Source organism: Microtus oregoni, unplaced genomic scaffold, assembly GCF_018167655.1.
Source record: "Microtus oregoni isolate MIOR12 unplaced genomic scaffold, Mior012 000022F_ref0000154, whole genome shotgun sequence".
Classification (NCBI taxonomy): Eukaryota; Metazoa; Chordata; class Mammalia; order Rodentia; family Cricetidae; genus Microtus; species Microtus oregoni.
This window is the reverse complement of record NW_024543081.1, coordinates 18,543,542-18,570,354: the sequence shown is the minus strand read 5'-3', so window position 1 is coordinate 18,570,354 and position 26,813 is coordinate 18,543,542. Positions and strand designations below refer to the sequence as shown.

General features: G+C 47.9%; 1 long non-coding RNA gene across 2 annotated transcripts in view; it reads right to left on the bottom strand.

Annotated features, from left to right (window-relative positions):
• Positions 1 to 4,237: 4,237 nt before the first annotated feature.
• The window catches only part of LOC121461297, a 194,186-nt gene continuing 171,610 nt past the window's right edge, over positions 4,238 to 26,813 (bottom strand). Inside the window, exons 3-4 of one of the 2 annotated variants that reach the window (XR_005976174.1) lie at positions 7,971 to 8,188; positions 4,238 to 4,488 (exon numbers count right to left, since the gene is read on the bottom strand). This is a non-coding gene — a long non-coding RNA (uncharacterized LOC121461297). The remainder of the gene's footprint in view (positions 4,489 to 7,970; positions 8,189 to 26,813) is intronic. The other variant, XR_005976175.1, reaches the window with a different exon arrangement.

Genomic DNA, 26,813 nt, shown 5'->3' with positions numbered 1-26,813 from the left:
TCGTGGCCCTGGTTTCCTCTCTGGTGCTCCTGCCCTTGGCCTCCTTGTGACTGACCCCTTTAGAGACTGCACCATCTGGCGCTGAAGGTCAGACTGGCTCCCTTCTGCTCAGAGCCACCTGAGGACCAAGCGGGTGGCAGCAAGGCTGCACGGGGACTGGATGCTGATGTGGCTTCTGGGAGCATCCACCTTTAAGGGGTTTGTTTGTCGACATCCTCCTGCTGGTCCTGGGGGAACAGAGAAAGAGGAGTTTAGGGACAGGAGGCCCTCAAACCATACAATAAGTCTCAGGGTGTCCCTGGGCCTCAGAGATCTGTTTCTGTGCCCTTTACTCCACACCCAGCATCCTGTTGTCTAAAGGAATTTGTTCATATGAGAAAATTCATATGGAATTTAGCACATATGAGAAAAACCCAGGCTTCAAACATGCATGCACATATGCATACACAGATCCCAGTCAAGCCTAGAAATCTCATTCCAGTGCCCAGAGAAACACAGTGAGGAACCAGCACCTAGGCCTGTAGGTGACGGAAGCACGCCAAGGACACCTGCTCCTGGGTTGTTACAGGTTTCAAAGGGGCCATGCAGTGAATGCCTGGGTCCTGTCAGTTTGTGGCTTAGTTCCAAGCTGAGGGCCCAGTGCCTGTGCTCTGGTTAGAGGCAGTGATCAGGTCAGTGAGCAAGAAGGTGCCCGCATGACCTGAATCAGATGCCCGAGATGCTGAACAAAGCCCTCCCATCATTTTGATAGCCAACTGGGTGAGCATTAAGGTCAGAGGCAAGTGTGGGAACCTGGACCCCGTCATACCCTGTGCACCTGGTGCATATACCGCTCTTGTTCTCTAACAAGAATGAGCCTGCAGTTTGCGCTGGCCCACCTGTCTCCTCACTGCTTCACCAAGCCGTCCTCTGCGACAAGGGATCTGGTGTGCGCTGAGACAACAGCTTGTCCATATCAGGGGTCACGACTCAGATGGGACAAATCCAGGTGTACAGGTGGGGGTGACTGCTGGGAGCTCGTGTCACACGTCTGCCTGATACGAATGCTACCACCATGCTTGGCTCACACTCCCAGGTGCCACTGCCACCTCTCCCAGTCTCTGTTGGATGTCACCTTCAGCCTGCAGTGCTTTTCCAGACAGGAAGCACTGCAGGTCACCTCTTCTCCTTTTGGTAGCCCTTAGGGATCTGAAAGATGAAGGACCACTGATACCTAGTCCTGGTTTCTGATGAAACAGCCCAGACAAAGTCCCCACTGCCCCCAGAGACTGCAGAAGGTTGAGTCAGTGCCCTGTAGCCATGGATTTCACTGCCAATCAGTAAAATGAGCCCTCCCTTTCCCCCTGCTCCAGGAATTCCAACCCAGAGCCCATTGGTTGCAGGGAACCCTGTACTAACGCCACAGTGTACACTGTAGAGCATATACCTCCTGGAATTTTTGAAGGAAAGGAAGGAAGGAAGGAAGGAAGGAAAAAATAAACATTTTTAGTACTTTCTTCTTGTAACCAATTAGTCATCCTGAGGTATAATAAGTGTCTCACCTTGACGACTTCCATCTTGGCTCCACCGGGAAGCCACAGATGAGCCCATTCTCCCTCCTCATCTCTATGTAACACCGGCCAGGGGTAGCTGATGGATAGAGCCCCCCCCCGCCCCCACACTTCCCCGCTATATGCTTTACCAAGGGCCAGAGACGGCACTTCCTGCAGTCTTCTCCAGTGTTGTTCTACCAGTGCTCATTTACGGTCTGGAATTTTTCCACATCATCCGTTGACAAAAAGGTACCTTTGGAGGTGGCTAGTGCTGTCCTTTGGATGTGTGTGTGACCCCAAATTCTCACAGAGGGATGGACCCTCTGGTGACTAGAGCCCAGGGATAGGGCCCTCCTGAGGGAAATGAGAAATCTTCTTAAGAAATCCAAGACATTCCTCGCTGTTCACAATGTGAAGACACAGTAGGAGATGTCACGGTTCACTACCCAGGAAACAGCCCTGGCCAGACACAGCATCTATGGCCTCCAGACCTTGGCTGCCAGCCTCACATTCTATGAGCAATCGGCTTCTATTGGTCATAAGCCTCCCAGGTCGGCAATGAAAGAAAGACCAGGACGCTTGGTAGACAGTAGACGAGGGCCTGCCCTCTGCCCCATTGCCTAACTGGGAAGATAGAAAACCCACAGAATGTGCAATGCATGGCTGCCACATCTGGGGCTCTCAGGCTCACCCACTTATACAGCGGTGAGAAAATAAGCTCACTATTGGTTCCTGTCACCAAACCAGAAGATTGCAGAGGGTTTGGGCATCCAGAATCTGTTCTTGTTTAGGGGTTGTGACTCTACCTGAGACAAGGCATGGGCTCAGCCTGGAGCATGTGTCAGGCCCAGACACAGGAGTCTGTTTCAGCTCCACCCCTGCTCATGGGACCGGGCTCAGCTTGTAATGGTTGGTAGTTCACCTGTGTCCAGTGTACCAGGGCATGAGTGAGCAGAGTCAGGGCTCGGTGTGTGACCTGGATGAGGGCTGAATATGACTAGGCTCGAGGTCAATGTGTGACCAAGACCAGGACTCAGCATGTAAGCAGAGGCAGGGCTCAGTGTGTGACCAGGGCCAGCCCGAGCTTAGGACATGAGCAGTTCGTATTTGAAAGGCCCCGTTACTGTTTGCCCAGGATCAGGGCCCAGGTTCTTAGGAGGGTCAGCTTTCAGGCTATGTGAGGATCCTGAGTAAGGTCTGGAGCAAGGTCAGAGGTCCCTGTGTGCTTGATGTCAGGGCTGCCTGTGTCTGCGCCATAGACTTAGGCTGTCACTTTCCCACTTCCCAGTGTAACCTCTAGAGCAGCCCACACACCTTGCGGCTGGTGCAGGGTGGCCCAGCCCTAGGCACTTTGTTCTGTGGAAATCTCCTTTGGCTCTTGTCCTAATTGTGTTTAAAATCATGTCCTGGCTGAGGGATCTCATCAGGGAGCCATGCTCAGAGCCAGGGTGCTGGGAGAAAATTAGGACCGGTGGCTGGACAATTCCCACAAGCCAATCAAAGCGCCCCACACCAGGATTTGCATAAATCTCTAAGCCGATTAGAGAAGCTTTTCAGCAAGCTGCCAGGTACAGCCAGCAAGCTAGGCCCTCCCTCTCCCTGGATTAATTGTTCCCATCCCAGCTCATGCCAAGGCCCAATTCATTATCCTCTCCACCCTCCAAACCCACATCTCAGGCGCACTGTGGACACCAACTTCAAACCTGCCTGCACCCTTCACATAGCCTGGGGTCAGCGTCACCTGTCCTGCGCCATTTCCACCTCCTGTCCACCCCCAGTGCCCCTCTTACTGAAGAGCTCCACTTCCAGCCTCTTTTCTGCCATGACATCTTTCATGATGTTCCCAATACAGGTCCCTACCTTGTGTCCCCTGCACCTGCCAGCCTGACTCTGCTATCAGTCCAGACCACTTGCAAGGCTTAGATCATGCACCACAATGACCCTAGATGGTGCAGCCAGCCGAGGGCTTCCTGGATCCCCGATTCTTCTTTCAAGCTTTCCTGATGCCTGTGTTACCTCCACACCCATGAAGTATGCACTGAGGCCAGTGGAAAAAGAGCTGAGCCACGGTTTGTAGCTAGACACATGTCTGTTCTCCGTCTCCTGGAGGATGCTGTCTTAAGGCATCCCGCCGGCTGTAGATTCGCCAGCCCCTCAGCATTTTCCCTGCGAGAGGAGTCACCTCATATCCTCCTGAACTAACTCCAATTCTGCCCTCCACGCACCCACACTGGCTACCTGCTCTTGTCTCAGGGTTTTGGAAAAACACATAGCATAGCAAGGAGAGGGTTTAGGTCATAACTGTCAACTGCCACACTACCCTGGAAGATGGCCTTGTGAGACATCAAGTGTCAGTACCCTCACCTCTGTCCTCTTTCCCCCCTCCATTCTGTTCCTTCTGAGAATACCCCAGTGAAAAAGTATAGCCCCTTGATCCATCCCAGGAGTTACACGGTAGCAATAAGTAAGACAGAAGACAGAAATTTCAACCTTGTTCTTTATCATGACACAGACGAACTTTGACATTGGTCCATCCAGCATCTCACTGAAGAAGGTAGGGTAGTGTTTGGTTTTACCACTGAGCTTGCTCCCAGATGAAGGATGGAATCATGGGAGAAATCTGAGAGCTTCAAATGAAGCCACGTGGGCTGGGGGGTATGCAACTCAGCAGGGGACCACTTTCCTAGCATGAGCGAGGTCCAGGATCTGAGCAAACAAAGGAGAAAGTGTGTGATTCAGTCTGCAAATAGAAGTGTGTGCTCCTGAGAAGTCATATGGTCAAGGGTAGGAGCCCATGTCCACCCTGCTGCCCCAGGCTCAGCCAACATGGCCAGTGCATACGTGGGAACTGGGTATGCAACACAATAGTCTCAGGGATGTAGGAGAGCCAGTTCCACCTTCTGCTGTCATAGGATCAGATCAGTTGCCTGGCATCTCTGTGTCTCAGTTTTCTCCTCTGTAAGAAGGAAAGGAGAGCAGGGCTTAGAGACAACTTTTGTCCTCACTGTCCACAGTGAGGGCTTGCCTGTGATCACTGGTTATTCCCACACCAGGGAGGGAAGGGCTAACATCTGTAAGGCTCATGAGGGTCAAAGGTTGTCTGAAGCAGAAGACAGCAGAAGGGGCTCTGATTGCCCCAGGACCTACAGACCTTTCCCAGGGTGGAGCAGAATCGTCTCTTTGCATACCTGCAACTTCAGGCCTGTAGAGCCACGTCGTACTTCCATGGGCTTCCTTTATCAGAGCTTGCTGGCCTGTGCAATTTACAAACTAAAAGAGAGACTAACTACATGAGCCACAGGCTAAGGGGGGGGGGGGGTGCCATGAGGGCTGGAAACCACCCAGACGGGAACACAAGGGGGTTAAAGCTAAATCACAAGACAAGGTAAGTGCTTGGATTTGGAGTCATTGGAGGAGAAAAAAATCTGAAAGTAGAGACACCACCAGGTAAAGTGTTCACCTTGATGGTTATCTGTCAAGAAAAGAATTTAACCAGAGTCACAAACAGTTTAAGCAGAAGTTTCAGTGAAACAAATGTATACTCCAGAGAGACTGGTGAGCCAATCTAAAGGGAGGAACTGTGTGTCTCCCTAGGAAAGAAACTGTTTCCTAGTTAAAGGTTTGAGGAAGCTGGTCTGATGGGCTAAGTATCTAGCGCCAAGTATTGAGCAAGACAGGGTATTGGAACTATCAGCATCATCATCTCCAACACCATCATCAACACCGTCACCATCAGCAGCACCGTCACCATCATCACAAACACTACCAACAACATCATAACCACTGTCTCCAGCTAAGGGAGCAGGCTGAGGTCCTCAGCAGATGGCACCATGTGACAGCAGACCCTGCACCAGCTTCCTTGTCTGCATGCTAATTGAGTGTTAGTGCTTTCCTCTGGCTTATACCATTGCAATCTCAGATTTCTGCCACATTCGGTCCCTGCTCCAAAATCCGCAGGGTCTTATCAAGTTCCTGAATATTCAACTTAGGATCCAGGACCACCAGGGTGCCAGGTTGGACCAGGGGGCCTGTGGAACTATGAGTTCCTTTGTATTGTGGGATCCCTGAAGCTATTCTGACTTTCCATCCCCAGTCAAGGTCTGCTTGCACTGCCTGGCACTTGAGCCCCCATGTCGCCCTCCTTTGCCATCAGGAATCTAGGGCAGGTCCTAAGCCAGCTCTTGGGCTCCCAGTTTCTTCCCCCGACCTTTCCTCTCCAAGGCAGCACTAGCTTCCCATGGCTGCTGGCACAAATAAGCATGAAGTGATGGCTAAAACCTCAGGATGTATGCTCACACTTTTGGAGCCAGAAGCAGGACTCCAGGTGTTCGCCCAGCCTTGCTCCCTCTGCAGAAGGTGGAGGGCATAGCCATGTCTCCTGCTCATGCTACTGGCATGCCTTGGGCTGTGGCTGCATCTCTCTACTCTACTCCTCCATCAACCTCTCCACCTCCTCCACCTGCCTTGCTCAGCCTCTGCTCTCCATCTCTTTCTTATCTCTCTCCTCAACAGATCTCTCCATGTGGTTCTCCTCTGTGCCTCTTCTCTAAGCTACTCCCCTCCATGTCTCCCCTCCCTTTCCTCCTCTGACCCCCCCTTCCATGCCTCTGCTCTGCTTCTGTCTCCTTGGCCTCCCCTCTGTATGCCTGCTCCCCATATCTCTCTGGACACTGCCTGCCTCCTCCCTCTCTTGAGGACTCTGTAATGGTATCTAGGGTCCACACACATACCCAGGGCAATCCTTATGAGAACATAGTTTACTAAATCACAACTTTGGCCAAATAATTTCATTGTCTCTCTTCTCAACAAATACAGAAAACAAACAAAGAAAACCAGCCTCTGCCTGGAAGGAACCTAGCAGAGGAAAGGAGAGAAGCTGAGCATTGGGTAAGTGCTAGGGGCCAGATGTCCTGCCCCGGCTTTGGAGTCTTAGAGTGCCCTCAAGGCTCAGTGTCCTCCCTGGTCCAACTCACCTTGACTCAAACATCTGTGCCCCGAGGTCCCACAGCTGCTCCTCTGCAGCCTCCCTCCAGCCCAGCTCCTCCTCTAGACCCCTGCCTTGCCTTCCTGCCTCTCTTCTCTTGCTCACTCCAGGGAGCAAGAACCAAGAACTACCTGCTACAATGCATCTCTCCTGGACTTCCCTGGGTGCTGGCCTTGCCTCCTTGGCCCATAGAGCAGACTCTCTGACACGCTTGCTTTTGTCTGTTCCAATAGGTCAGTCCCGATGACAGGAATAACATCAAGGATTGTACCCCTGTAGCTCAGGGCCAGACGAGGACCAGGCATGATGCTTCTCACAGGGTTAGTGAGTGAACAAGCATATGAGTTACTGAAGGAAGCGCAATGTTTGGCCGTGGCTTCCTAACAGACTAGTTACAAAGGAGTCTCTGGGGTGCCAACTGCAAGTGAGTCCTGTGCCCTGGGCAGATGTTGTCGGCCTGTAAAGTAAGGACCAGGGCTAGGCAGGATATGGATAAGGAAGTCCTGCATGGCTAAGAGGATGGGGGCACAACTGGGCCCAGAATGATCTTTCAGAAACTCTAAGTCTAGTGCAGGGATGGAGTTGGACTTCTGTTGCTGGAGCTACTTGAGCCACTCGGGATGCACCAGGGCTATCCCACACACTCTGCGCCCCATGCTCCGAGCTGCCCAGGAACAAAACACGAGTTCTTTCCTCACCTGGCCCGTGTGCATCCTCTCAAATTCCAATACCCTGTCCCTCCCAGATGGCATTTGCTGCCTTCTATCCCTGCCCTTAAAGCCTCCCATGTTCCCACACAAACAAGGAGGGTACACACTTCAGAAGAGCTGCCCCAGCTGCTGTAGGTCAGGGGTGCTGGTTTGCCAGGCTCCTGGGAGGTAGCTAAGGCTCTCGCTTCTTCCCCCTTTGCTGTAGGTCTTTGGCACGGAGGGTGTCTCCAATTGCCAAGGCATAAATGGCAACTGGCTGAGGCTCCCAGCCCCCAGGTCCAGCTTTGCCAGCTCTCTGGACAGCTGACAGCTCCCTCTCACTGTGCAGGCATACGCACACTTGCTTGCTCGCAACTCACTCAGTTGCACAGCTCACATCCTGCCAACCGGGGACTTCAGGATCCCAAGCATGCCCTGAAGCCCTACTGCATCTTACTTCTTGCTTGGCATCGCCGGCACACACCCTAAGTCTGACCTCCTTTACCCCTACTCCCTCTGGCCTCTAACCATAGAGGAGGACCCTGGTGAAAGCTTGACCAGTAGTTTGCTCAGAGCATGTGTAAGCATCCTCTCTCTGCATCGCTTCCTTTTCAACCAACCTCGCAGCCTCTTCTGGTTGATGTGCAGCTTGTTGACGCCATGGTCCTTTTCCCTATGCAGGGGCTCACTCTAGGTAGCAAGAATTTCCTGAGATTCTGATAGCATCCATACCAGGTGGTCACGCACACTCAAGATGACCCTCACCTCCCATTCCGACACATACACTCAGGTAGAAGGGGCCCCTTCTCAGTCTCTTCTCTGAAGCAGCCAACTTGGCTGTGTTAGCACAGTCCCACAGGCGGCAGCTTAAGACAGACTTCCTTCTCCTGGCTGGTTGGGTGTCGAGTGGACTGCAGGCTGCATCTCTTCTGAAGCTCCCGGCAGAGCCTGCTCCCTGTGTTCTTGAGAGATCGTCCTCTTACCTGAATGGGTTATGTGAAGAGTGTTACCAAGGAGATCTTCTTAAGGACGCTCATCTATCAGATCAGCCCCTGCCCCAGAACCTCATTTAACCTCTTTGCTTCCTTAGAGGCCCCTTCTCAGAACACAGCCACTTCAACATTCGAACTGTGGAGTCACAAAAATTCAGCCCATAACTCCCTCTGGCCCTATTCATATAATGGATTAGCAACCTATGACTAGAGGAATGAATTAGCCTTCCCTAGGTTTTGAATGAACTTGGGGTTCAGCCCGAGTCCCCCCAACTTCCCCTGCCCTCACCCTTATGCTGTCCCAACTCCAGAGCTAATGTAATATCAACACTGCTTCTGCCTGAGCCATTTAGAAAATGCTTACCTCAAAGACCTGAGGCCAGTCATGCTAGCCCACTCCACCCCTGGAGTAGGTACTTACTCACAGCACCCAGCATGCTCTCTGCAGTGTGCTTGGAGACACTTGAAGAGGGCTGATAGCACAGGGGATTCTGAACCCACAAATCCAGTCCAGGCTAACGGTTCCTCCTCTGCACTGGTAGCCCATCCCTGGACATGCAAAACCAAGAGGCACCAGCCTGAAAGAGCACTGGGTACGGCTGGGTTCTGGGCAGTGATAAAGCCCTTGACCTGTTCTAGCACTCCTGGTCAAAAGAATCTCACAATCATTCCCTCCTTGCCTCTCTGTTCACCCTTTCATCCCAAGGGCTAAAGCCACGGCCCAGAAAGGTCATTGGTCCTTGCGGCACCAGGACATGTGGCATCCTGACCATGCAGAGGTCCAGCAAGCTTCCTTCTATGAGGGTATAGCCAGACCACTCTATGTCTCCCAAGTACACATGCTGAGGCCTATGTACACAGCTCCCAATAGTGCCCCAATGACCAGATTAGGGGCACCTCCTAATACGGCCGAGTTCTGCCTCCCTCTGCTTGACTGTTGCCAGTCCCAGGTTGGGGTCTCAGACTGGAGTTCCATGCCTTTGGGGTCAGTTACTTAAATAAACTAACTCACCATCACCTTGACCTCGGATTCTCTTCAGAAACGTATCTGCCAGAGACAGACTACAGGATAGCCCTTGCTAGGTTCTGCCTTGAGACATTCACTCTCAACTGTGGCTGCTCCATGGCCTGTCACTAACCCAGAACTGGAGACAGGGGATGCAACACAGGCTTCCTTGTATTGGTACTCTTTTTGCTGGCTTTGATGTGTAAGGTCCTTGGGTTAAGCTTAGGCAGGAGGCTGGCTGCAGGAGAGACTGATCAATGGGTTCCTAAAGATGACGCATAATGAGCAGCAGGTGGGCCAGCTCGAGGTCTGCAATAAAGGCAATGGTGCTGGGTGACTGGTGGTCAAGATCATACAGCTAGTGACAGTGGCCAACTCCATATGAGCCAGCTCAAGGCCCCCAAAACAAGACACAGGAACAATGGATGGTAGTATTCCATGCTCACTAGACCAGATTAAAGAAACTTCAAGACTTTCTCTCAAGGGGAACATGCACCTCTTGCCCTTTCCCCTAGTTCACAGGAGGGGAGCAGAGAAAAAATGTAGAGCTCAATAAAAATCAATAAAAAAAGAAAAAATATATGCACACACACACAAAACTTCAATGTACTTGAACCCCTATGCACATTCTAATTATAACAAGTTGAATTCTAGGTAAAATGGGCTTCTGAGACCTCGCCTCCAAACTCACCAATCCTCCTGAACCTTGGTGGAACTCTGAAATACGGCTTGCTCCAATACTGAGGGGATTTAAGAGCTAGCTACAGTACTGAGGAGACTAAGAGCTTGCTCCAATACTGAGGGGATCAAGAGCTTGCTACAGCACTGAGAGAGGACCAAGGGAGAGAACCAGGAGAAAAGACCAAGAGAGCAGTCTTATGAAGAACTCAGAGGCTTCCTGAGACACAGACATTGACAGTACAGAGCAGACCATGATAAATTCCCAAACACTCAGCCAGCCACTGCAAGAATTAGACCAAGGCACAAAGACATTGCCAGCTTCATTTGAAGGAAGAGATGGGTAGGCACCAATGTAAGAATTCATCCAACAACCTAAAAAGCAACATTAATGTCTCTTAATATCAATTTGACTCAATTCACCTATAAAAAGACACAGGCTAAGAGAATGGATACGAAAAAAGGATTTAGCCTTCTGCTATTTACAAGAAACACACCTCAACCTCAAAGACAGACACTACCTTAGAGTAAAGGGTTGGGAAAAGGTATTCCAATCAAATGGACCTAAGAAACAAGTGGGTGTGGCTATCCTAAAATCTAACAAAATAGATTTCAAACTAAAATCAATCAGAAGAGATAGAGAAGGACACTTTATACTCACAACAGGAACAATCCATCAAGATATAGTCTCAATCCTGAATATCTATGCCCCTAATACAAGAGCACCTACATGTGTAAAAGAAACTTTACTAAAACTTAAATCGCACACCAAACCCTAAAAACTCATAGTAGGAGACTTCAACACTCCACTCTCGCCAATGGACAGGTCAACCAGAGAGAAAGTTAACAGAGAAATAAGAAAACTAATAGATGTCATGAATCAAATGGGCTTAACAAACATCTATAGAACATTCCACCCAAATACAAAAGAATATACCTTCTTCTCAGCACCTCATGGAACCTTCCCTAAAATTGATCACATACTTGATAACAAAGCGAACCTCCACAGATACTAAAAATTGGAGTAACTCTCTGTGTCTTATCAGATCACCATGGATTAAAGTTAGAATTTAACAACAATACTACTCTCAGAAAACCTACAAACTCATGGAAATTGAACAGTGAACTACTGAACCACCCCTGGGTCAAGGAAGAAATAAAGAAAGAAATTCAAGACTTCCTAGAATTCAATGAAAATGAAGGCACAAAGTATCCAAACCTATGGGACACTGAAAGCAGTGCTAAGAGGAAAGTTCATAGCACTAAGTACCCATGGAGAAAATGGAGAAAGCTCACATTAGTGACTTAACAGCACACCTGAAAGATCTAGAACAAAAAGAAGCAGACTCACTCAGGAGGAGAAGACTGGAAATAATCAAACTGAGGGCTGAAATCAACAAAATAGGAACAAAGAAAACAATACAAAGAATCAATGAAACAAAGCTGATTCTTTGAGAAAATCAACAAGATAGACAAACCTTTATCCAAACTAATCAAAAGGCAGAGAGAGAACATCCAAATTAACAAAATCAGAAATGATAGGGGGGCATAACAACAGACACTGAGGAAATTCAGAGAATCATTAGGTCATACTACAAAAACCTGTACTCTACAGGAAAACATAAAGGAAGTGGACAAATTTCTAGATAGATACCATATACCAAAATTAAATCAAGACCAGGGGAGCAATTTAAATAAACCTATATATTTCAAGGAAATAGAAGCTGTCTTCAAAAACTTCCCAACTAGGAAAAAAAAAAAAAGCCCAGGGCCGGATGGTTTCAGTGAAAAATTCTACAAGAACTTCCAAGAAGAGCTAATACCTATACTCCTCAAAGTGTTCCACATTGCCAAACTCTTTTTATGAGGCTACAGTTACCCTGATACCAAAACCACACAAAGACCCAACCAAGAAAGAGAATTACAGACCAATCTCACTCATGAACATGGATGCAAAAATACTCAATAAAATACTGGCAAAACAAATCCAAGAACACATAAAAAAAATCCACCATGAGCAAGTCGATTTTATCCCAGAAACGCAGGGCTGGTTCAACATACAAAAATCTATCAATGTAATCCATCACATAAATAAACTGAAAGAAAAAACAACCCATATGATCATTTCATTGGAAGCTGAAAAAGCATTTGACAAAATCCAAAACCTCTTCAAGATAAGGGTCTTGGAGATATCAGGGATACAAGGAATTTACCTAAATATAATAAAAGCAATATACAGCAAGCTGACAGCCAACATAAAATTAAATGGAGAGAAACTCAAACGATTCCACTAAAATCAGGAACAAGACAAGGCTGTCTACTCTCTCCATATCTCTTCAACATAGTTCTTGAAGTTTTGGCTATAGCAAAAAGACAACAAGAAGAGATTAAGAGGATTCAAATTGGAAAGAAGTCAAACTTTTGTTATTTGCAGATGATATGATAGTGTACATAAGTGACCAAAAAAAACTCTACCAGAGAACTCCTACAGCTGATAAATACCTTCAGAGATGTGGCAGGATACAAGATCAACTCAAAAAAAAATGAATAACCCTCCTATATACAAATGATAAAGAAGCAGAGAGGGAAATCAGAAACATCAGCCTTCACAATAGCCACAAATAACATGAAATAGCTTGGGGTAACACTAATCAAAGAAGTGAAAGACCTATTCAACAAAAACTTTAAGTCTTTAAAAAAAGAAATTGAAGATACCAGACAGAAAATGGAAAGATCCCCCATGCTCTTGGATAGCTAGGATCAACATAGTAAAAACGGCAATCCTACCAAAAGCAATCTATAGATTCAATAGAATCCCAATCAAAATCCCAACATAATTCTTCACAGACCTTGAAAGAACAATAATCAACTTCATATGGAAAAACAAAACTCAGGATAGCCAAAAAAAACTGTACAATAAAGGAACCTCCTTAGACAGCACCGTCCCTGACATCAAGTTCTATTACAGAGCTACAGTAATGAAAACAGCTTGGTACTGGCATCAAAACAGAGAGGTTGACCAATGGAATTGAATCAAAGACCCGGATATTAATCCACACACCTATGAACACCTGATTTTTGATAAAGAAGCTAAACTTATGCAACGGAAAAAATAAAGTATCTTCAACAAATGATGCTGGCATAACTAACTGAATGTCAACATGTAGAAGAGTGAAAATAGATCTATATCTATCCCCATGCACAAAACTCAAGTCCAAATGGATTAAAGACCTCAGTATAAACCTGAACACACTAAACCTGATAGAAGAGAAAGTGGGAAGTAGTCTTCAATGCATGGGCATAGAAGACCACTTCCTAAATACAACCTCAGTAGCATAGACACGGAGAGCAACAATAAATAAATGAGACCTCCTGAAACAGAGAAGTTTCTGTAAAGCAAAGGACACAGTCAATAAGACAAAAAGGCAGCCTACTGAATGGGAAAAGTTCTTCACCAACCTCACATCAGACAGAGGACTGATCTCCAATATATATAAAGAACTCAAGAGGGCTGAATTCAATTCCCGGCAACCACATGGTGGCTCACAACCATCTGTAATGGGGTCTGGTGCCCTCTGCTGGCCTGCAGGCATACAGACAGACAGAATATTGTATACATAATACATAAATAAATAAATATTTTTTAAAAAAGAACTCAAGAAATTAGACATCAAAATTCTAAATAACCCAATTGAAAAATGGGGTACTGAACTAAACAGAGAATTCTCAATAGAAGATCCTCAAAGGTCCAAAAGATACTTAAGGAAATGTTCAACATCCTTAGCCATCAGTGAAATGCAAATCAAGACAGCCCTGAAATTCCATCTTACACCTGCCAAAATGGCTAAGATAAAAAACACCAATGATAGTTTGTGCTGGAGAGGATTGGAGTAAGGGGAACACTCATGCATTGCTGGTGGAAATGCAGAGTTGTACAACCACTTTGGAAATCAGTATGGTGGTTTCTCAGAAAATTGGAAATCAACCTGCCACTCTTGGGCATATACCCAAAAGATACTCAATCATACTACAAATTTATTTGTTCAACTATGTTCATAGCAGCATTATTTGTAATAGCCAGAACCTGGAAACAACCTTGCTTGCTCTAATTAACCCCTTCACTGCTTGCTTTCTACTTCTGTGTCCTATCTGAATTCTTCTCTCTCAGCAACCCAAGAACCAAGACTGCCCCAGGGTTGAGACCAAAGAAAACTTGAGACATCATTGTATTTAGATGCTGACCTGACCATCCCTTTGCAGACTGTAATCTGCCTGCCTCTGAACCTTGCACCTCCACATCCACTCTGCTCTAGCCTCCAGAGCCCTTAGCAACCCAGCACACCTCGTGACATCCTCCACGATGGCCATTTGTTCTTTGTCTGCCCCTCTCTGGAAGCAGAGGTCTTCATAGTCCCTACACTGCTCCTAACACATGACCTTGTTCAGGGGGGACTGGTTGACGCATGCTCCCATGGGCACTTTGGAGTGGTAAGAGGAGCCACTGGCTGATCAGCCAACTTTACACAGGCATATATACCCCTGTGGCCAAGTGTGCAGAAGATGAGGAAGGTCCTGGGCACCAGACCAAGCTTCTCACAGTGCAGAACCACAGCAAGATTCCAAGGGTAGAGGTGGCTAGAGCCATCTGGACAATCACCTCCCTCTGTCCTGCTGAAGATGCATCCAGGGAGAGGTCCAGTTGTGCACCTGGGGAGGGGGTGGACAGGTGCACTGTGGGGTGGGCTTGTTTATGAGCTGGGGCAGCCTAAACACATGTCCATGAGCTGCAGACACCCAGCCAAACATTTCTATGCCACAGCACTCCCTGCCCAGTGTCTGAAATTTGTGTCTGTTGCTTTCTGCCACTCCTCTGGGACCAACAGCTCTGGTGCCAGCCTCCACTGCCAGCTGGGCTTCATTTATTTCTTTGAGATGCAAATTCTCTGACTGAGGGGCATCCCTCCATAGGCTGTTCCTTCCTGCTCCAGCCCTGCTGCCTCTGATTCAAGATCTGCATCTTACAGGTACAGCCCAGAACCCCATCTCCCCAATTATCTGATGAGCCCCCAAACTGGGGGGCACCTTAGGAACAAGTCCAGAGTCCTGGCCATTGCTTCACACCCCTGCTGCTGCTAAAGATAGTAGCGCCTCTCTTTGTCTGGAAGTTGGCCCGGGCCTGTTCCTAATGAATGTACCCTCAACGGCCAAGTGTGCACAAGACTTGGAAGCTCCTGGGCACAGAGCAGAGCTATGGTAAGACTCCAGGGGCAGAAGTGGCTACAGCCATGTAGACACTCATCTCATGCTGTCCTGCTGAAAAGGTATCTAGGAGGAAGGGTCCACCTCATACCGTGCTAGCCCTTTGCAGACCCGGAACCCAGCACCTTGTTCTGTTCCAGTGTCTGACCATCTGTGCAGACATGCCCTTCCAGCTCAGGCCACGCAGCAAGGTTCAGCCTTTTCCTTCCACATAGGCTTTATGAACTGATTAATGTCCTTCCTGGTGAGGGTTCAAGGCCAAGGTGACCATTAAACCACCATCACTCAAATGGGAGGCAGGAGTAGGATGTGGCTTTGATCAAACCAAGAAAGCATTTAGCCATGAGCTTCACACAGGTTTGGCCTTGCACCTGTCCTTCTCGGGAGCAGAGGCCATGAGGGACCAATGATGTGTTCATCATAGCAGCTGGGATCAAGTCATACACATTGTTTTGCAGAGCGGAGGGGGACTCTCCAAGTGGCCCAGATTCCTTGCTCAGGGTTTTCTCTGAGCATGCCACTGTAACCCCCTCATCCTGTAAGGTGGGAAAGGGGGCCTCTGGCACCAGTTTGGGCTTGAATTAAGCAGAAGAGAATGCTAATGCCAGCTACCACTGTGACCTGAGCTGGCGCCTGCTGGCAGAACCTCAGCTAGAGTATCCATTAATAGTCGCACACCAAGGTTCTCACAGGTGGCTTCCAGGGTAGGGAGTGAAGTGGCCATGCCATTTTAGATACCCACCATGGCCTGGACCATCATGAAATGTGGATGTATGTGTGTGGGTATCTGTTCACATATGTGTACGAGTGTGTCATTGCACAAATGCATGTAGGTGCATGTACCTGTGTGCATTTGGCTCTATGTACATGAGTGTGCAGGTGAGCTTGTGGGTATGCACCACACTGTACATGTCTATGAAGCATGTGAGGCAGGGTTACTGCTACACAAGATTCCATAGCCATCATGCTTTAGATGCGTCATGCTTTGAAGCCTGCCTTCTCCACCATCTGCCCACCTCTGTCACATGAACCAGGATTACTCCTCGTTTTATGGTCTCCAGGCATCTCCATTCCCCTTGACCCACAGTGTTATCCTGTACCTCTCAGGGAGACAGGACTAGATGGGATCTGGGTTTGTACCCAAGAGAGCCTCAAAGAGGCAGTGCCCTACTATGGAGACAGAGGGGAGCAGAATGGCTTAGGCATATATGCCACAGGAGCTCTCCAGAGCTGGAGGACCAGTCCAGGGGAAGTCCATCAGAGCTGAGTTGAGTCAGTGTCCAGGGGGACAGTCCCTGTCCTGCCAATTGCTGGTCAGCGTCAAGTGCCTTCTTTACTCCCCAGCACTCATAGTTCAGGGAATGGAGGTGCTCTTTGAGGAAGTAGCTGAGAATGATCCAGAGGGGTCTGTGTGCTGAAGAAAGAGGAATGACTGTGACAGACACCCACATCAGACCTCTTGGGAGGAAGTTCCTTGAGAAAGGGACATCTAAGCCATGGCATGGGGTTATTAAAGATGCAGGATGGCTCCCATAAAGGTCCAGGTGAAGAGAGCGTTAAAACTAGCATCAACATGGGGCATAAGGTGAGCGAGCACACAGTTAGCAATCAGATGACAGGGATCCTTCAGGCCACTGGGGTGCTGACCAGGCATCCTGAGCCTCCATACAATAAAAATATAACAGAAGATAGGGTGAGCCATCTGAGGACAAAGCAAATACACAGTCCTTCTCAGGATCCTGTTCTTTCTTGGGGTTCCTCTCCCATTTCCTCCTCCTACACAGACTCCAGCTTCCAGCTTCAGAGTCTCCCCCAACTGTGATCAATTGTCTGTTTACCTGAAATCACAATGCCCCCACCAGACACTCATCTATACCCTAGCTTCTAGAGTTAGATTTGCTCTCAATCAAGTCAAGATATTGAGCTGCACCTTAGTGACTTTCCTATTGCTGTGAAGAGACACCATGACCAAAGCAACTTATAAAAGAAAACGTTTCATTGGGAACTTGATACAGTTTCAGAGAGTTAGTCCAAGACCATCATGTTGGGGATCGTGGCAGCAGACAGGCACTGAAGTCATAACTAAGACATGACATCCTAAACAGCAAGCTAGAGGTAGAGAGAGTGAGACTGGGCCTGGCGTTAGCTTTTAAAACCCCAAAGCCCGCCCCCAGTGACACACTTCCTTCGACAGGGCCACAGCTCCTAATCCTTTCCAAAGCAATCCGACCAACAGGAACCAAGCATTCAAATTCATGAGCCCTTGGGGGTCATTCTCATTCAACTCACCACAGCCGGCAAGACAGAATTACTTGCTGCCAACCCTATGAACCATTTCTAAATGTTCCTGCAGCTTCTTGGAGAACATAGTAGGAGCTCAATTAATGTGGCCAAGTGTGTGGCCAGGATCAGCCCCAGAAAACAGGATGGAAGTTGGGTCTCTGGATGGACAAGGACACAGTGGACACTCACTACTGCTCCTAGGCTGGTGCCATCAGAGTGGGCCCCTTCAGGGACCGAATGACTGCTGGAAAGAGGCTTTCTCCAGTGGGAAGGGGTCAGGCAGACCCTAAATGTCTATTTTCATCTCTCTTTTGGGCCCCCAGGAACCCCAATACCCCTCTTGCCTGTCTTCATGGAGAACTTGTGGGAGGGGGACCAGCACATAGAGCTATGATACACTCACCTCTGCCCAGCAAGTCTCCTGTCTAACCAAGAGCAAGGACTCACCCATCACCAACACAGCCTGTCACACATGCTGACACACACAAGTAGCCGGAGCAGCCAGGCAGGCACGTGTGTGTGTGTGTGTGTGTGTGTGTGTGTGTGTGTCTTCCACCCATGAAGGTAGTGGTGCCAGACCCGCTGGGCTGGGCTGAGGTAGTACCACCTCCCATGTCCACATTGTTCATTCTCCTACCTGGCACAGCTTACTCAGCGAAGGGTTAACAGGGGCCTGGTGAGCTGGTTGGGTACTCTGTGGAAGCTCTGAAGCTGCTGTACATGGATGTGGAGAGACCCTGGCTCACGTTACCTCTTAGAAGTGAGAACTAGAGTTGGGAATGCCTTTTCACCCTTCAGGGGACTTGCAGACAGCTAGAGGATGGGATTCTGGGAACCTAGGACTAGAGAGGAGACAGGGAAGGTCTGCCACTTACAGACACAGGGCCTCGAAGGACAGGACTTGCACTCCACTGAAAAAGATGAAGTTAGAAGCAGCTGTCTAGACAAAGAAGCTGAAAGTGGATGGAGACTGGGCTGCTTCATCCCAGGCAACCCTGGAGATAGCAGGGCAGGATATGGTCTGTGGAGCATGGCTAGGGCTGCTTCCTGCCAATGTCTCTCCTGAGAGTCAGGGAAGCCCCTGTAGGGGTCAGGCTCAGAGCCAATCAGATGGTCTGAGAACTGTCACAGTTTGCCAATAACTCTCAGCCATGCGCCTCCTGAACCACCACCCATATTTAACATCGTAGCCTGGTCACTGACAAGTGAAGAATGAGTTGCAAAGATATATCGGCTTATGCACAGCATGATTTGGGCCTTATATCATCGGGGGCAGGCATGATTGTCCCCACTCTGTGAGAAGAAAGACACTGGTCAAAGAAGCCAGGCTATTCCTAACCGGTCAACTTTAGAGGCCCTCGGCACTGAACCATTATTTCTGGTCCTTAAACTCACATGAACATGTGCACCCACAGACTAATAGGGGAGCTATCCTAAGTCTCCTGTCAGAGGCCACGAGGAGCTTCTCAGCTGCCAGCAATTTCCAGACAAACTCAATCAACCCAGTGTCCAAAAGGCCATCGTTGATGTGCTTCCTGGTCCAGCCTTGGGCTGCCTCCACGGACAGCATCGACCTTCTTGGTTCTCAGCCAGCCCTTAATTCTTTGCTCTCCCTCATTGATATTGAATCCTCATCTCTCCAGAAGCTCGGCAGACCGGATCTTAAAACAGAAAAATCCCATCTTAGCTGTTTGAGTGGTTGCGGCAATCAACATGGAAGTCCAGACGTCTCTCTGATGCCCTGATTACATAAACACTCAGGAGTGAAATTGCTAGCTAAGTGTCCATCAGTGGATGAATGGACAAAGAAAATGTTATGTGTGCGCACAATGGATAGTTGTTCAGCCATCTTAAGAAAAAAAAAAGCAGCGAAATCCTGTCGCATTGGAGAATGCAGATGGAGTGAAGGGCATTATGGTCAATGAGATAAGACAGACACAGAAAAACTAGCAACACACAGTCTCACTCACGTGTGGACACCAGACATGCTTGTCTCCTAGAAGTTGGTGGCAGAATGGTGATCACATGCCGGGGAGGAGCCTGGGAGGTGAGGAGGGGAGGCTGGTCAGTGGGCACGGGGTTAGGCAGGAAGGTGTGCTGTGTTCTGCCTTATGGCACATGCAAAATAGAGGCCGCAATTAGTGTTAAGGTAAGTCCCAAAATAGCCAGGAGAACAGATGTTATCGTCTCCCTACAAAGAAATGACAGGCTTTAGAAATGATGGACGTGTTAATCATCCTGATCTGATCATTGCACAAGGTACACACACATCAAAACATCACATCACATCTCTGAAATTGCTACAATTATTATGTGTTAATTAAAGATAAAATAAATCTCTGGAAGAAGGAAAACATACCCAGAACCCTGGGTAGAGGCTGGGGAGAGAGAAGGGTTTCTCAACACCTGCATCTCACCTGGATCCAGAGACGTGCTGCCTGCCCTGGTCCCTGGCCCTGTATGCTTCCCCACTACACAGGCCAGCCAGAGTGATGGAGCTGATCACCTGGGCTACCTGGAGACTTCTGTCATAGGCTCCTTCTGCTGTTCCAGGCATGCAGTTCTGGCTAGGGTTCCAGCATCTCTTTCTGGTGTGGAGCACCAGGTTGTGTCGGAGTGAAGCCCCAAGAAGAATACAGAGTGAGCGGCCACTGGCTCAAAGCATAGAGTCTACTTTCTACAAGCAAGGAAGTCTGCAGGTCCAAGCATAGCCTGCAGGACCCAGAATAAACTGAGGATTATGGCACAGTGTGCAGGTCCCAGAATAATCTGAGGGTACAATACAGCCTGCAGGTCCCAGCACAGCCTGAAGAATAATTTGAGGGTTCTAGCACAGTGTGCAGGTCCCAGCATAATCTGAGGGTCCCAGTACAGCCTTCAGGTCCCAGCATAGCTTGCAGTTCCTGGCCTCGGAGTTAAAAGGTAGCAGGCATATGGCAGCAGGGACCTGGGCAGCAGGAGCTGAATGGGCTGGGACAAAGTCTCTATAGGTTCTTACTGAGCACGGCTGTGTATGCAGGTCCACCAGAGAGGGTCTGCTGAGCCTGAGGCAGGGATTGACTGGAGAAGGTAAAGCAGAGACTCTGGAGGACAGGTGGCAGCCAGAGACCCCATGGACATTCATGATCATTCTCTGCCTCCTGATGAGACACCAGGAAGTCTGCATGAGAGTAAGGATTGTGGTCAACGGAGGGCTACTCTTGATCTACCACTGATAGTGGAGACCTCAGTGGTCAAAGGTGCCCCGTGCAGCAGGCAGACAGTAGGCAAAGCCCAAAAAGTGTGGAATCAGGGAGAGATAGAGATCAGAGCCATGTTAGGTGGCCTCATGGCTGCAAGCCTACTCAGATACCTGGACATCCAGTTCTCTTCCTGGGAGGCCATTCTCTGTGACTAGGATGAAGCTCACCAGTAGTAGATACCCACAGTGCTATACAGGAGGCAGTCTCCCCTCCCTGTAGAAGCCCAGGGTGGGGGCATTGCTGACACGTGCCCTTGGTGAGCCTTAGAGAGGTGACACACTCATGGCAAGTGGTAGATCCATGGCACCCTCATTTCTCCTGCCAGACTCCCAATGGGACATGAAGTTCCTTGGGGCCAGGGTAGAATTTCAGAAAACAAGAGGTCCAACACTGTGAGGCTTCAGCAGGGAAGCCAAGAACCAGGTGAGGAGCAAGCCATGGGAGCCATGGAAGACAATCTGCTACATCAGCCAAAAGAGGATATCTTTCAACAGTCCAAATTGTTCACTCTTCTTCTGAAGTTCAACATGTCATTGAAGCGCGCACACACACACACACACACACACACACACACACACGTATGCATATATATGCATGCCCACACATACTACTATGAATATTGGAAATTTTGTGGTCAGGAACAGGAAACCTGTTTCCAGGGCTATGAAATAGTCCCTACCCTATCTGTCCACTCTGGGGTCTATTCAGTCTTTCAAGTGAAATATGAGGGAAGGCAACTAAAAATAAGCAAAACACATAAAACAATGGTTTGAGGGGCATTAATAACAGGTAAGGAAAAACAGTGCTTGAGAAAGATGGGAAAGAAGATGAGCCCTAAACTCACACAAGCTGTTGTTCTGATGTAGTTGTCAGGTGCTGACAGAAGGAGCTTTTAAAAGCAGATGTCTGTGAACCCTCTGAATTGAAGACATGGATCTGAGCGTTCAGGAGAGAAAGAGCACTATTCAGAGTCTAGACCACCAGGCAGGAGACAGGTGCAGCGAACTCTGAGGCCTGAGACCTGCGGTGATGTCTTTGGTCTGCGACAGGTTCCTGAAGTCACGTGAGAAAGATGCTCAAAGCCAGGACAACATCCAAGCAGATCAGAGGAAGCAGTAACCAGAACTCACCCAGGGCCGGAAGCAGGGCTGGTCCACGGCGCTGCCAGCACAGCCTCCTGTCCTCAGGGGTGAATTCACTGCCTGGGCTTGCCTCCGGTCACCTCAGCTGAACACTGTTCTAGCCACACCTGTCCACTCTCCAAAGCAGGACTTAAAACAGCAAGGCTTTCCCAAAACAAACCTCAAGACGATTTCTTGGAATGCAAAACCACCCACCACGCAGCAGGATAAAAGTCACAATGTCTAGAATCCAATAAGAAATGACCAGCCGTGGAAAGAAGCAGGGAGATGTGAGCCACAAAGTGGAGGCAAAGCAGACTAGGAACTGACAGGGGTGATAGGATTAGTGGGCATTAAACCACTCATCAGAACTGCATTTCATACAGCCAAAGTTCAGGGAAACAAAAACATCCTGAAAAGAGACGCGGAAAGTAAAAAGGAAACCTTGATAAAAGTTCTAGAATGAGAAACTCTGAAGTCTGAGATGATAATCAGGGTGGGCAGGACTGGGTGGCAGATTCTATGCCACAGAAGACAGGAGAGCCCAATGGCATGGTAAGGGAAGCTACACAAAAGGAGCTGCACGGCAAAAAAAATATGTAATTTTAAAATTTAGTAGACTATTATTGAAAGGAAGTGAGAAGCTGCCTAATAGATATATCTAAACACTGAGAACTTTCCCAAGTTTCCAAACGGAAATGTAGTCCTACAGATATAAAAAACTTAAAAACATAGAGCTCAATAAAAATCCATAAAAAAACCCCAACTCGAACAGGAATAAAATCATACCAACATACAGTCAAATCACTCAACGCCAGTGACAAAGACAAAGGGACTTTAATTTTTTTCTGTTCTTTTATTTAAATTATATTTTTTCATTTATTTTATATATCAACCACAGTTTCCCTCCTGCCTCTCCTCTAGTCCCCTCCCCTCCCTTCTACTTGCTCCCCCCCCCCCCCTCGCACTCCTCCTCCATCTCCATTCAGAATCTCTCATGTTGATTCCCATGGGAGTCAGCAAAGCATGGCAAACCAAGTTGAGGCAGGACCAAGTTCCTCCCTCTTGCATCAAGGCTGGGCAAGGCATCCCACCACAGGGAATAGGTTCCAAAGAGCCAGCCCATGAGTCAGGGACAGGTCCTGGTCCCACTGCTAGGGGTCCCACAATAGACTACACCCACATGCAGAGGGCCTAGGTCAGTCCCATGCTGACTCCCTAGCTGCTGGTGCATAGCTCTCACAAGTTCAGGTCAGCTGTCTGTGGGTTTCCCTGTCATGATCTTCACCACCCTTGCTCATATAATCCCTCCTTCCTCTCTTCAACTGAACTCCCAGAGCTCAGCCCAGTGCTTGGTTATGGATCTGCTTCCATCAGTTACTAGATGAAGCCTCTGTGGTGACAACCAATTAGATAACAGAGGAAGGCCAGTTCTGGCACCTTCTCTACTATTGTAAGTAGACTTAGCTGGGGTCATCCTTGTGGATTCCTGGGAGTTTCCCTGGCATCAGGGTTCTCCCTAACTCCATAATGGTCCCCTCTATAAAGAGATCTCTTTCATTACTATCCCCCTCCATCCCACCCCAAACTTGACCATCCTGATCCCTCATGTTTTCATCCTCCCACCCCTCCCCTTCCTCTACCCCCAGTTTACCCAAGAGATCTCATCTATTTCCCCTTCCCAGGGAAATCCATGCATTCCTCATAGAGGCCTCTTTGTTACATGTTTCTCTGGGGCTATGGGTTGTAGTCTGGTTATCCTTTGCTTTACATCTAATATCCACTTATGAGTGAGTACATACCATGTTTGTCTTTCTGGGGTCTGGGTTACTTCACTCAGGGTGATTTTTTTTTCTAGTTCCATCCACTGACCTGCAAATTTCATGATGTCATTGCTTTTTACTGCCAAGTAATACTCCATTGTGTAAATGTATCCATTCTTTGGTTGAGGGGTGGTTTCTAGGTTCTGGCTATTATGAATAATGCTGCTATGACCATAGTTGAGCAAGCATTCCTATGGTATGATTGAGCATCCTTTGGGTATATACCCAAGATTGCTATAGCTGGGTCTTAAGGTAGATTGATTTGCAATTTTCTGAGAAACTACCATATTGATTTCCAAAGTGGCTGTACAAGTTTGCACTCTCACCAGCAGTGAAGGAGTGTTCCCCTTACTCCACATCCTCTCCAACATAGGCTGTCGTTAGTGTTTTTTATCTTAGCCATTCTGACATGTGTAAGATGGTATCTCTGGGTTGTTTTGAGCTATCATTTCCCTGATAGCTAAGGATGTTGAACAATTCTTTAAGTGTTTCTCATCTATTTGAAATTCTTCTGTTGAGAATTCTGTTTAAATCTGTACCCCATTTTTTAATTGGATTACTTCTTATCTTGATGTCTAGTTTCTTGAATTCTTTATACATTTTGGAGATCAGCCCTCTGTCAGATGTATGGTTGGTGAAGATCTTTTCCCATTTTTCAGGCTTTGTTTTGTCTTGACAGGGTCCTTTGCCTTACAGAAGTGTCTCATTTTAGGAGGTCCCATTTACTAATTGTCGATCTCAGTGTCTGTGCTACTGGTGTTATATTCAGGAAGTAGTCCCCTGTGCCAATGTGTACAAGGCTACTTCCCACTTTCTTCTATCAGGTTCAGTGTAACTGGATTTATAGTGAGATGAGTTTTTGTGATATGGATCTATTTGCATTCTTCTACATGCAAACATCCAGTTGTGCCAGCACCATTTGTTGAAGATACCCTCTTTTATCCATTGTATAATTTTGACTTCTTTGTCAAAAATCAGGTGTTCCTAAGGATGTGGTTTTGCGACAGGGTCTTCAGTTCGATTCCATTGATCCACCTGTCATTTTTATGCTAATACCATGCTGTTTTTATTACTATAGCTCTATAGTAGAGCTTGAAGTCAGGGATGGAGATACTTCCAGAATTTTACAAAAGTAACTTTTTAAAAAGGGATATGTTTTATCTGGAGGAATAAAGGCAAGAATGATTTGCTGATTTCTCAATAGAAACAATGTAGCAAAGACAGAAAGACAGTGGGCAGTATGAGGGGAGCTTCCTCCTTCCAAGAACCAAAACAAACAAACAAAAAAGACCCAAGAAAATCCTGCCAACTTAAAAATCTATACCCAGCAAAAATGCCTTTCAAAAACTAAAGCTTTTTTTTAGTAGTATCCAGCTGAGAAAGGCCTTGGCCACCAATCCCCACTGGACACCATGATGATGGAAGCCACCATGACATGCAGTGTGAACTGACACCAAAATGAACCAATCACCTTCCCACCCCTGCACCCAACACCGAGATAGTCAGGCAGGGAAGGCTTATGTGACGCCATTTTGTGGACAATTAGGTCTATTGCTTTGGACCTGTAGCCAGAAGTATGTGCTGAAGCACAAGCCCAGCTTATCCCATAGCTGTGATGAAAGTAGAGTCCAGGCTTCCAAATAATCCCCTTTAAAACCACACCCCCCAAAAGCTGGGGAATCAAGTATTTAATGCTTGGAAGCATTCAAGAGTCAAATTATGTATGGAAAATGGTACAAACAAGAATAAATATAGAGCATCTATGGCATGGCCATGCACAGCAGGCTGGGGCTGGGCACGGGGCCAGCACTTAAGGTTGCTGCCAGACCAGGGTCACATAGTATCAAGGTCAGGGCCAAGGCAACTTACAGCTATCCTAGTGCCAGTGTTTAGTAAGCCATGTAAGGCAATAAGGCAAGTTGGAGATACCATGAGGCTTTTTAGGTATGACATTCCCCAAGGTCACCATGACACCATGATGCAGGCCAGGAGGATTAAGGCCAAGGACTGAAGTTCTGGACCAGAGCCTGAAGCCTGGGACGGAGATGGAGCAGGGATGACTCTATCCAAGTCAGTCTCATGGTCGTGTAGATACATGATTCTCCTCATGTCTCACATGGCTGTTCCTCCATGTGTCTATGTCTTGATCTTTCCTTGTACGGACGCCAGTAGGATTAGTTTTCCCCAGTGACCTCACTTTAACTCAGTTACCTCTTTAAAGATCTTGTCCCCAAATGCAGCCACTCTTTAGCACAGAGGTTAGGACCTCAACCTAGGCATTTCAAAGGATGCAATTCAGCCCACCTCAGAGGTGATGGATACAGAAGGCAAATTCAGGGGCAGCTCAGTTCGTCTTAGATTTAGGTGACCCAGGAGGAAAAATTTCCAGTCACGCATGGAAAGACCCAGAATACCTGTGTGGTTTCAAGGGGACTCAGACAGTTGAGCTGCCCCTATGACTTTGGCCTTGGTTCCTAGCTACAGACTGCATAAGGTAAACAGATGGGGATGAGAGACCCTGAGGCTGTTGGAGGAGGAAGGGTCCTGGTGTCGAAGCCCACCACAGTCGGCCCACTTCAACAAAGTCCGTCAGTGTTTACTGGTTTGGCCATTCCCCAGAGCTGCTCTTTTGTGAGAAGACAGGGTATTAAATGCCACTTGGGGTTTATTTACTCAGCTCTGACAACCAGGAAATCAATGTTGCAACTGAACTTCTGGCAGCGTCTTTTATTAATGCTTTTAATGTCTGACTTTTAACCACTGGGGACTCTCTGCTGAGGGCATGCTTTGTCTGCCCTTGTGAGTGCAAGCTTATGCGTGCACAGGCTCTGTGCATCTCTGCAGCCGCAAGCATAGTCTGGATGCCTATATGAGCTGGTGTGTTCATATGTGCATGGAACATGCTCTCATGTGTATACCTTTCCTCATGGCCATGCAGTACATGTGCTTATACAAGGGATCATGCTTGTGTGTATGTGTTTGGGTGGATATATGTGTGCTCATTTTGTGTCCACAGGGCTGTACTGAAGCATGCATGTGTATGTGTGCATGTGTTTGTGAATGCGTGTGTGTGTGTGTGTGTATGTGCACGTATGCACACCAGGGGACATATGCCCAGTATGCACGTTGCATTTGGACCTCTCAATGTGAAGGCAGATTCACAGCTATAAACTCTGCTTTGATCTGGGAGAGCAGAAATGGGGG